Below are 10,347 nucleotides of genomic sequence, written 5' to 3'. Positions count from 1 at the left end.
GTAGAAGTCTGCATCACTTTTCTCTAACTTTAAGTTCCCACTTTGCTGCTCTTCAGGCAGGGAAAGAACTGGGAATATTTTCAAGGAATTCCAAGGAAAAGTTAAAAATGTTACTAAATTTTTTGTGTTTCTGGTCAGGAATCTTTCAGATGCAAAATGACATCAATGGGGAACTCTTCACAGGAACACACGATGACACAAACCTGACCAACAAATGCAAGGAAAGGCTGCAATGTGAGCCCAGCCTGGTCAGTCACATTAACTGATAGATGTGTACAGAACGTGTGCCAGTGGTTCAGGCCTGGTTCTGTGACTAATGGGGCGAGGGCACACAGACCCATGCCTTGAGATGGGACCAAAAACAACACAGTGGCAATGAGGTTTAAGTCCCTTAAGCTTTAATGCAAACAGTGAATACCACAAAGTGAGATTTTACAGGTGGTGTACGACCAGCACAAGAGTTGAGCTTGATAATTAATAATTGATTAAATTTTAAAAAAGGATAATAAATTGAGTTTGATAATTGTTGACAAAGTGTACATAACATACATTTCCAACAAATTAAAGTCTCATATCAGTGCTTAAATAACTTCTGTGCACAACCCCTCCAGCTGCAATATTAGACCTCTGTTTGGTTTTCAGCTGTTGAAATTTAAGCCTGCTAAATATCAGGAATCAGCTGAAGATGCCAGCACTGCAGGAGGAAGATCCTTCTCTTCTGGAACTCTTTTGCCCTGTGTTCTTCAGGTAGCTCAATTTCTCCTGGGTTTTCCCACTGTTGCAGTGCTGGTGCCAGCTCATGCATCTGCAGCATCCTACAGTTTTGGCACCATTGCATTTCCATGCAGAGTGTTTCTCAGTGGTTTGTGAAAGCCAAGAAGGCTTTAAAACATCAACGGAACTTTCATAAAACAGCAGGAATCTGCCCTTGTAAGCAGCAAAGGAGGCCAGCACCCACCAGGGTTATGTTATGAGGTGCAGGTCAATGCTGCAGAACCTTCCCCTCAGCACTGGTGAAGCTGCTCTGCACAACCACGTCCAGTCCTTGGCTCTGCAGCACAACAGGAGCAGGGAGCTGCCATAGAGAGTCCAACCAACGACACACAGATGGGGAGGGGTCTCCACTCTCAAGCATCTCCTTCTATGAGGAAAGACTCAGGGAGAGCTGGAAATTCCCTGCAGCAGGGAAGACTCATGGGGCATCTTGTGAGAAATAGCCCAAAATCAACAACTTCCAATCAAGCCATGATCTCTGTGAAGGGCATTTTATTCATTATTGCAACAACGGGTGCACACCCCTAACGACCAGGGAGAAACTGCACAACCAGTCAGGGAAACCCATCCTGGTAGACCTGCCAGACCCTGGGTCTGACGCAGGTAAAGCCGCTCCTGGCACTCAGGAGCATCTCAGGCTCACAGCCTTCCAACACTGTTACTGCCATACACTTCCATAGCTACCTTACGCTTCCCTGCAATGTCTGTTACCAACCCATCATTTTTAGCTATGTTCCATACATTTTATTGCGATAGGAGGACAGTATTTTCAACTACCTGCACACTCGTCCCATACCAAACTCTCCCTACCCTGTATAATTACCTTACCTGGTGCCTGTCCCAGTTTTACCTAGGTTGGAACACCCCAGTCCCAAATGCACTCTGTTCAGCAGCTTTCTGTGTGAAAAACAACGTATCCCACGTTACACACAGAAACACTGGAAATTTCCACTGCAAAAACACTGAAGGAAAATCATTCAGGATTAGACTTACACGGGGGGTTAATATGGGTATCTTTACAGCTCCTATGAGGGTTGGAGTCCACGTTAAGGTTAACACTAAGGTCACATCCCAGCCAATGAGGCCCCCCCCCCACACTGCCATTCGCTTTGATGCTGAGCCCCAGAAAAAAGCCCAGGGCACAAAGTGAAGCAATGCAATCCCAGCACATAACTCTTGTGGAGCAGCAAAGCTGGGGGTTTGATATTCACACCTAAGTGACACAGAAGAAGGGAGCAGGAATAACGGGGAAAAGCAAGGCAAAAACCTGGGGAGAACCAGGGAAAGAGAGGAGGAAAAGGTCAGGAAGGTGCCCTAAAGCACCGTAACGAGCTCTGGGAGCACCGCATTGTACCGCGCTGTGAAATGGAAAAGATGTGCATCCATACGAGGTCCTCACCTGTTTGGGCAGTGACCAAAGTTGGGCTCCGGGGCATTCCCGGACACGCAGCTTTCCCCTGTGAGCAGCACCCGTTCAAGGGCCGGCACGAGATCGGGGGGCGCTGCCCTTCCCCTCCCAGCCTGGCACGGTGCGTTTTCCTGCTCGCTTCCCGCTCTGTTGCGGTATTCCTGCCGCCTTCCCGCGGAGCACTCCTCGCCCCGCCGACAGCGCCGCGGCTCTGCTGCGTGCCTGCTTACCTGCAGCGCGTGGTGCCGTGCCCGCAGCCGTGCGGCACTGCCTCGTGAAGGAGCCCGGCTACCGGGGGTGGGACAGGACGGGTGGAAAAGCCCATTTCCTCCTAGCAAACTCGGCAATGCTCCCCTTGGGGCGACCGCGGAGCCTCTCCGTGCCGGTCCCGGGGGCTGCGATGTCGGAGCCGCTCCACGCCAGCCCCGCGACGGTGAATCGCCGAGCTGCTCGCGTTCCACTGCCGCTGAGAGCGCTTTTACGTGGCCGGGGGACGCCGCAGGGCGGGGGGTCGCGGGAGATGAACTGCTCGGCAGTTCGTGCAAACATCCGTGCCTTCGGTGCGTCTTCGAGCCGCGCCGCCGGCCGCAGGGCGTCTCACAATAAAGACTGGCGGATTCTCTGCGCAGAGCGGTCAAAACTCCGACACGCCACTTCCGCATCAGGGCGCGCATGCGTCGTGCGGCCTGCGGCACCAAACCAACATGGCCGCAGTTCCCCCGATTGGCCGCGTGGGGGCAGCAGAGACCGCGGAAACAACCGCTCCGTGCGAATTGTCGCGGAGCCGCAGTGCAGCCCCGGCGATCCGCTCTGTTCCTTTTGATGGCAGAGGAAAACCAGAAGAGGGAGGGGGGGGGAAAGGGAGACGACGAAGAAAACCAACGAAAACTTCGACAAATCCACCAAACCTGCGCTAAGTTTTTATGATGTGGAAATTTGTGTGGAAATAAATTAATAACCAGCAAACTGATGTTGTCATGCTTTATTTATTTATTATTATTTTTATTTTTTTTCAGCCAGTGTCTGAGGTGACGAAAAAGCTGGTATCAATCAGACAGAGATGTGCAGCAAACCCAAGGATGGCTTGGAGCAATTAACAGAGCAACATAAAACAGCCGAGCAACTCTTAGCAGAAGCACAGCAGGAAGAGCTTCCATATGCGGCCTCCCCATGCTGGGATCCCACACGGGGCGCCCGAGGCTCGTCCATATCCACCGGATTGGTTTTGAGATCGAGCGATCTGTTGCGAGTTCTCCCATTCACAACCAATGCCAGGATCTGCTGCAGGGCGCTCTGACTGAATGGCTGAACCATTCCAGTAACAGCAGGATTCCCAGGCACGGCTTCGAGGATTTGGTCTGCTTTTAACCCAAGGGAAGAATTAATATGAAGCACGAGGTATGCCAAGGTCAGCAGGAGGCGTCTCAGCATCGCCTTGGGGAAACAGAATGGATTTGTCATAAAAGTCACAGTACAGCAACCACATACAACCCTATGTAAGTATAATACAAGAACAGCAGGAGGCAAGGAACTTTATGGCCTCACCTGGGAAATCCATCACCGTTTGCCTGCAGGCTCCTTGGCAGCTGTTGTAGATCCAGCTGTACATTCCATTCGAGAGCACAACTCGAAACTACAATGGAAAAAAACTGAGTTTTATGTGGGTAGAAGAAAAGAACAGTAAGTTCCCTTCAGTATTTAAAATAAGCAAGAAAGCAATCAATGACAGAAGCCATTCCTGGAATACTGCTATGGGAAGCACAGCAGCAGAGAAGAAAGCATCCACATTTCCCTGAGCTGCTGCTCCAAGGGAAGAAGGAAAAAAGAAGAAAAGAGAAAAAGAAGTTTCTTGTAGACGTGGACTGTTTGAAGGCATGCTGAAAGGTGAGACGGGCCCACAAGTGAAAGTCAAAAGGCAAGAAGGCTTCAGTGACTGAGAATAAGGGGGTGAAGGGGAATAGTTAGAGATAGTTGATAGAAGCAGGAATGTAGAGCTTGTTAGAAAATAAGGGATGGCAGACCCTGTGTCTGGGATAGTGAGAGGGATGAAGGCCATAAAGATAAGGTTTGAGAACAGCCCGAGGACATTTGGCAGGGAGGGGTTTTGATGTCCACAGCGTGAGAAGAAACCGGTTTGGGGGATGCCCCCCTGAAAGGCCAGGAGTTGACAGCAAAAACGGTCAGAAGCCTTTGCAAGGAAAACAACAAATCTTCATCCCACGACCCACTATCCACACTCAAGAGGGGAGGGTGTGCACACTAATGAACTGTCGGGGTGTAATGAATATGGATCCGAATCCAGGGAAACTCCTGACGATGCCTGAGTTCAGCCTGTATCTGCAGCACGACTTTCCAAGTCAGGCGGATCGATGCCCCCTGCACCCGGTGTCTGTGCAGCACTGAATGAACCACACCTGCTTTGTAATCTCACCTGCGTCACAGAGTTTGGTTCCACAGTCACACAGCATCTCACACTCTAAAAAAACAAAATGCATGTAGTAATCTCCTCCAACAACACGCATGTTTGGTGTGGGCAGCCGGTGGTGCAGCTCTGTATCACAGAGGACTGAAGCCATGAGCACCAAGCTCAGCTCCAGCCAAAGCCACCAAACATGCCTCAGACAGGCAGGATCCTTAGGGAGGACAGCTGGTAAAAACAAAGCACCTGATTCTCAGCCTTCTCGTTCCTTTTTGAACATTCAGAGCCCTCTGTGTCAGCTGCCCTGGCCTGCAAAGCCCGAGCTCACAGCCTGCTGGCACTCCTTGTAAGAAAAGGATTGAGATTGGACTGAGTTTTAGGAAGGCGTTGCATCAGATCACAACCAGCACCTCCCCGAGTGACAAAGTACAGAGCTAAAGGAAAATGGCTTAATTCCTAAAGAGCAAAGTGAATCCTGCACACCTGAAGGAAGCAGAACAGCTGCCAACAGACTGCCAGCATTTCTTCTCCTATTCGCTCAAAGCTTTCAAACCTCCCTTTTGCTTCTTGTTCTCCTTAGAAAGCTTTTCGCTGTGAGAAACCACATCCTGCAAAGAACAGAGAGGGACAGAGGGGCAGATCCCACCGTTATTCATCCCAGAACAAACACTGGAAGCACCTGCAGCTGCGAGGTCACTTTCCTGCATGTGGAAAAGTCAGAAGCGAGGTCCACGTGGGGCTGGTGAAGGGAAATCTCATTTGTTAGAGCACTCAGTTCTCCATCCTGTCCTGAATTCCTGAGGTTTCTGAGAACCCAGAAGGACAAATTGCTGTGAGCAGGGATTGCTGTCAGAGCTGCGGCGTCCTGAAGATGCTTGAGAACGCCTTTCTTTCTAAACTGGGCTTTGAGCCCCAACCTGTTTTCCATTCCACTGCCTCCCTCCGTGGCTGTTTCTCAGCAGCAGAAATCAGGAATCCAGTCTCCCTTCAGCTCTCAGCACCACTTCACCAGCATCGTCCCAACCGACCTTCATAACTGCCTGACGTTACACATCACACCAGCAGTATTTACTGCAGACTCAATGCACACTGCTGTTATTCTTCCAGCAACACTCACTGAGGGTTTTGTTGTCTTCCTTCTGACGCTTCGTTTGCTCAAAGGCTTGAATGTTTACAGTGTCATTTCTCCGGGATCGAAGAACAACAAAAACAGCCACTGCAGCTCACATAGGGAGGAGTAAGAAGTCAGATACTGAATTCATTGAACAGCCTCTTCTGTGGCCCCTGAAGCACTGCAGGTGATCTCTGTAACACCTTCTGGTTTGATACAGCCTGGTTACTGGTTGAATCTGCAGGAAATAAACCAGAAATAGGTCAGACAAAAGACTTTTCCACAGATGCTGCTACCCAAAATGTTTACCAAAAATAAAATCCCCATGGAGCCTTTTCTACCTTCACTCCATGGTCCTTGTGTGCTCATAGTAACACAGATGGATTTGATACGCCTTCCTCTGCTGACAGCCACACCACCGGGACTGAAAACAGAAGACAAAACCTTACTTTACTTTTCAAATGAAAGAGAAGTAATGAGAATTCTAATTCCCTGATTACCTTTTGCAGTTGTGCAGGTCCATCAGGCTCAGCTGCAGCTTCTCATCTGCCCTTCTCTGGTCCTGCTGCAGCAGGAGAGAGCACATGAGGGTCTCCCTGTCCCCCACCCCATTCCCATTGCTCAGGCTGGAGCCCTGTGGGGCAGAGGAGGAGAGAACTGCAAGCAGAGGGAAGGCAGGGTGCTGGCACTCCTCTGACCCACTGCCAAATGTCTTCTTCAGCATTTTGGGGGTGGGCAGAGGATGGTGGGAGCACCTCAGGGCTCTGTGTGGGAGAGAAGGAAACAAAGATGCAGCTACAGGCATGGAGCAGCGCAGCCAGGCACGGCACAGCTCACAGTTTGGGCACACAGAGGAAGCCTGACAGCAGAGGGCTGTCCAAGGATCCCACAGGTCTGCACAGACTGCACCATCTGCTCCAGCTCTTCCCACTGCAGGAGCTCAGAAGCAGCAACAACCCCGACCCAAACGAGTCGTGGCCATGCACACAGATACACCTGTTACAGCACGTGGCACCCTGCAGTCCTCCCACAGCTCCTTACTGCTTTTCAGGACGCTCTGCAGGTTCCTGTCCTTTCCTTCTTCCATCCCCCTCTCCCTGCCCCCTTCCCTCCCTCCATCTTTCCCTGCCCCGGCCCAGTGCTCTGCTGCTAACGTCACCTGACAACAACACAAAACACTTTTCCAACACACTGAGTCAGCCTGCATATCACCGCTGGTCCAAAAAGAAAGTAAAAAAGGAATATCATGTTGTGTATTAATAACAAACTCCTACCTCCTTGAAGACCAACAGCAGCTTCCCATCTTGGCGTAATTCCTGAGCACAGCCTGGACTCCTGGGTGCAGCATCAGCTGTGGCTCTGGGATATTGGACCCGAGACTCCAACTTCCACCTCGAGTTGTAAAGTAATTCAGGACACCAAAAAGCATCTGAGTGTTCCTTTCGAAACAAAACCTACGAGGAGAAAATACAAAAATAAAGGTGATAAACATCACACAGCAATCCTGGATAAAAGTATGCCGCAGATTGGAGGCCAGCTTTAGGGGCGCTCAGCACCTCCCTTCTCGCTGTGCAAATTCATTTCCCTCAACTCAAAGGCATCCGTGGTGTTTGCTGTGCTGAGGGCACTGCTCTGAGGATGCCAATCTCAGAACAGCATTCTGTCCACCCAGGAAGCTCCTGTGAGCAATCCTTGTGGAGGGAGCAGCCCGAGGCTTCCCCGTGTGTGTCAGGGTCGTGGGGACACAGGGATGGATTGCAGAGTCATAGAGTCACTCAGGCTGGAAACGACCTTAAAGATCACTGACTCCAACCACGGATCCCAGGTGCCAAAGGCTGCACTGTGAACATGGAGGCTTTCTTTCTCACCAGAAGCACAACAGGGCAGCCCTGCAGCTTCTCCTGCCCGCAGCACTCCTGGCAAAGCATAAAGGACATTGCTCCAAGCAGAAGAACCGCTCTGCATCTGAGTGCAGCATCACACACAGCCAGAAGCACAGAAATTGCTGTGTTTGCCACTCTCCATTATGGCTGAGGGAACACAAAGCAGCCTCTCAAGTCCAGGCAGGCTTTTTGTCAGTGCGTTGTATCAAATAAATGTAATCTCAGCATTTTAATCCAATGAATGATACTCCCTGCAGCAATGCTTCCTCTCTTGTTTGGCCACAACCTGTGACGTCTTCCATCAACACCACTTAATGAATCTGAATGAATCGCAGACACTGAAAGAACTGTGAAAAAATGCCTCCTCCCTTTATTCACTTCTGTGCTTTCAGTTTTGTGCTGACCTGCTAAGAGCTTCTCTGCCCAAAGCACTTTTTGTAGAGCTCTGAATGGAACGTGATGTCTGTCACACAAAAATGGAGGTGCTGGCAGCACTCCAAGGCACGCGCCAATTAACCTTGGTGAAACACAACTTCATGAAATGCAGAAGGAGCAGAGCTGATGCTGTGGCTGCAGTGGGTTTACAGGGTAACTTCTGGGTAAAATCAGCGCAGCACTTCACAGCTTCATTCTGACACCGAATTGAAGGAAAGAAGCTGAGAAACTTAACGGCAAAGTTTTGTCACCATTCAGGCAGCGGCTCTTTGTCAGCAGCACTGTGAAGCACTGTGAATATTCCCACCATTAGCACTTCAAAGATGGCAGGATCCAGAACTCACTGTATTTCCAGAGATGGTACACATCAATTGCCTGCGAGGCAATTAAGACATACACACCTCACTCAGGCAGTGATTTATGAGGTTTCCAGTCTTCTATGCCACGATCTCTTCTACTGCCCAGCGTCCTTTTAGCACCACGACAGCCCCACTGACAGCCTTTGACTTCATCCAGGGCTCTTCCTCACTCATCCTCAAAGTGAACTTCCTTCACTGACACACACTGGGGAGGAGAATGCCAACCGCCTGTAATTTATAGATACCACAATCAGAACATTTGCTCACTCAGCACTCGGCCGTTATTTCTGCACATCTGCTCGTCCTTGGATAGAGATCAGTTTGGCCACCTGTCTTTTGAAAACCTAATGGTGTTCAATAAGGCCAAGTGCAGGGTGCTGCATTGGGTTGGGGCAATCCCAGGTATTGATACAGACTGGAGGAAGATCTTGAGAGCGGAGAAGGACTCGAGGGTCCTGGTGGAAGAGAAGCTGGATATGAGCCAGCAGTGTGCGCTCGCAGCCCGGAAGGCCAACTGAACTGTGTTCTGGGCTGCCTTTAAGAAGGGATGGCCAGCAGGGACAGGGAGGCGATCGTCCCCCTCTGCTCGGCTCTTGTGAGGCCCCCACCTGCAGTACTGGGTCCAGGTCTGGGGCTTCCAGCACAGGAAGGACTTGGAGCTCTGGGAGCGGGTCCAGAGGAGGCACTGAGATGAGCAGAGGGCTGGAGCAGCTCTGCTGTGAGGAGAGGTTGAGGGAACTGGGATTGATTGGCTTGGAGAAGAGAAGGCTGCGGGGAGACTGTGGCCTTCCAGTACTTGAAGGGAGTGTATGAACAGGAGGGGAACGGCTGTTTACAAGGGTGGACAGTGATGGGACAAGGGGGAATGGTTTTAAAGTGAGACAGGGGAGGTTTAGGTTGGATATGAGGAGGAAGTTTTTCAGCCAGAGGGTGGTAAGGCACTGCAACAGGTTGCCCAAGGAGGCTGTGGATGCCCCATCCCTGCAGGCATTCGAGGCCAGGCTGGATGTGGCTCTGGGCAGCCTGGGCTGCTGGTTGGCGACCTGCACACAGCAGGGGCTTGGAAGCAGATGAGCACGGTGGGCCTTTTTTAAACCAGGCCATTCTGTGATTCTATGATATGAATGCCATATAGCAGGGTGTTGGCAGACAAGGAGCAGCACCTCCACGCTGCCTGCTGCAGTAACAGCTCAGCTCCTGCGGCAGCTGCAGGCCCTACTGGGGCTCCTTTTGATGCCGGCTGAGCCGTTTGCGCCGTTTCATTGTTGTTTCATGTGCTGAAGGTCTCTCGTTAGAACACAGCCGCTTTGCAGTCTGCAGCGCCACATCCAGAACCTCACAACATCTAACAGCTGCTTCAGCATGAAATAATCACACAGCGCAACACTTCAACAGCTCTGCTTCTAAAATGTGCTACTACACATCGTGTATTGGCTTCTGCAAATCAACACCCTGGGCCGTACCTGCAGCGCAGCACAACCTGACAGCGCTCCGCCCGCCATCGCCCCGTTCTGCTCCCCTTCCCATCCCGCGCCCACTGCCGCACGGCACGGGACGCCCCTGCCGCCATTAGCTCCCGGCACCACGTGACCCGGCACCACGTGACCCGGGTGAGAGGAACGCGGGAATGCAAAACTGCGCTGCGGAGCAGAGTGAGGAACAGCAGCGCGCGCTCCGCAGTGCGGTTACGGACATACGCACAGTAACTGCTCTCAGACCTTTCCCCTCTCCCTCGCCGCGCAGCACAGGGCAGTGAGTCCCGCACAGCAGGGCAGTGCGTTCCCTGCTCGTTTCATTGCCACGCTGCACGGATCGGAACGCCGCTACTTCCGCGTTTGTATGCGCATGCGCTGTACTGCCGGAAAAGCCTTTTACCATAGAGTGGCAGTGCAGAGCGGCAACCGTAAAGAAATGCCATTTCCGCGTTTCTGTCGCGGGCGTTGCTGCCTAGCGGACGG

The 10,347-nt window shown here is 51.5% G+C and overlaps 2 long non-coding RNA genes across 11 annotated transcripts; both read right to left on the bottom strand.

Moving 5' to 3' along the window:
* Positions 1-376: 376 nt before the first annotated feature.
* On the bottom strand, positions 377-2,399 carry LOC122193433. Its single transcript, XR_006182895.1, has 2 exons — positions 2,174-2,399; positions 377-1,671 (listed from the first exon to the last, which is right to left on the bottom strand). It is a non-coding gene; the product is annotated as an uncharacterized LOC122193433 (long non-coding RNA).
* A 761-nt stretch (positions 2,400-3,160) lies between these two features.
* LOC122193434 lies at positions 3,161-10,233 on the bottom strand. Of its 10 annotated transcripts, XR_006182905.1 has the most exons (10): positions 10,108-10,233; positions 8,432-8,617; positions 6,987-7,166; positions 6,213-6,346; positions 6,054-6,136; positions 5,085-5,950; positions 4,848-4,944; positions 4,614-4,658; positions 3,728-3,815; positions 3,161-3,616 (listed from the first exon to the last, which is right to left on the bottom strand). It is a non-coding gene; the product is annotated as an uncharacterized LOC122193434 (long non-coding RNA). The 10 variants fall into 10 exon arrangements; XR_006182902.1 differs by having other exon boundaries at positions 4,614-4,944; XR_006182900.1 differs by having other exon boundaries at positions 3,728-4,658.
* Positions 10,234-10,347: the final 114 nt, after the last annotated feature.

The sequence above is a fragment of the Lagopus leucura genome, unplaced genomic scaffold (assembly GCF_019238085.1).
Source record: "Lagopus leucura isolate 7727_CA_CO unplaced genomic scaffold, USGS_WTPT01 35437-0_obj-0_obj, whole genome shotgun sequence".
In the NCBI taxonomy this organism is placed as follows: Eukaryota; Metazoa; Chordata; class Aves; order Galliformes; family Phasianidae; genus Lagopus; species Lagopus leucura.
The sequence above is the reverse complement of the archived record's forward strand: the minus strand, read 5'-3'. Positions and strand labels throughout refer to the sequence as shown.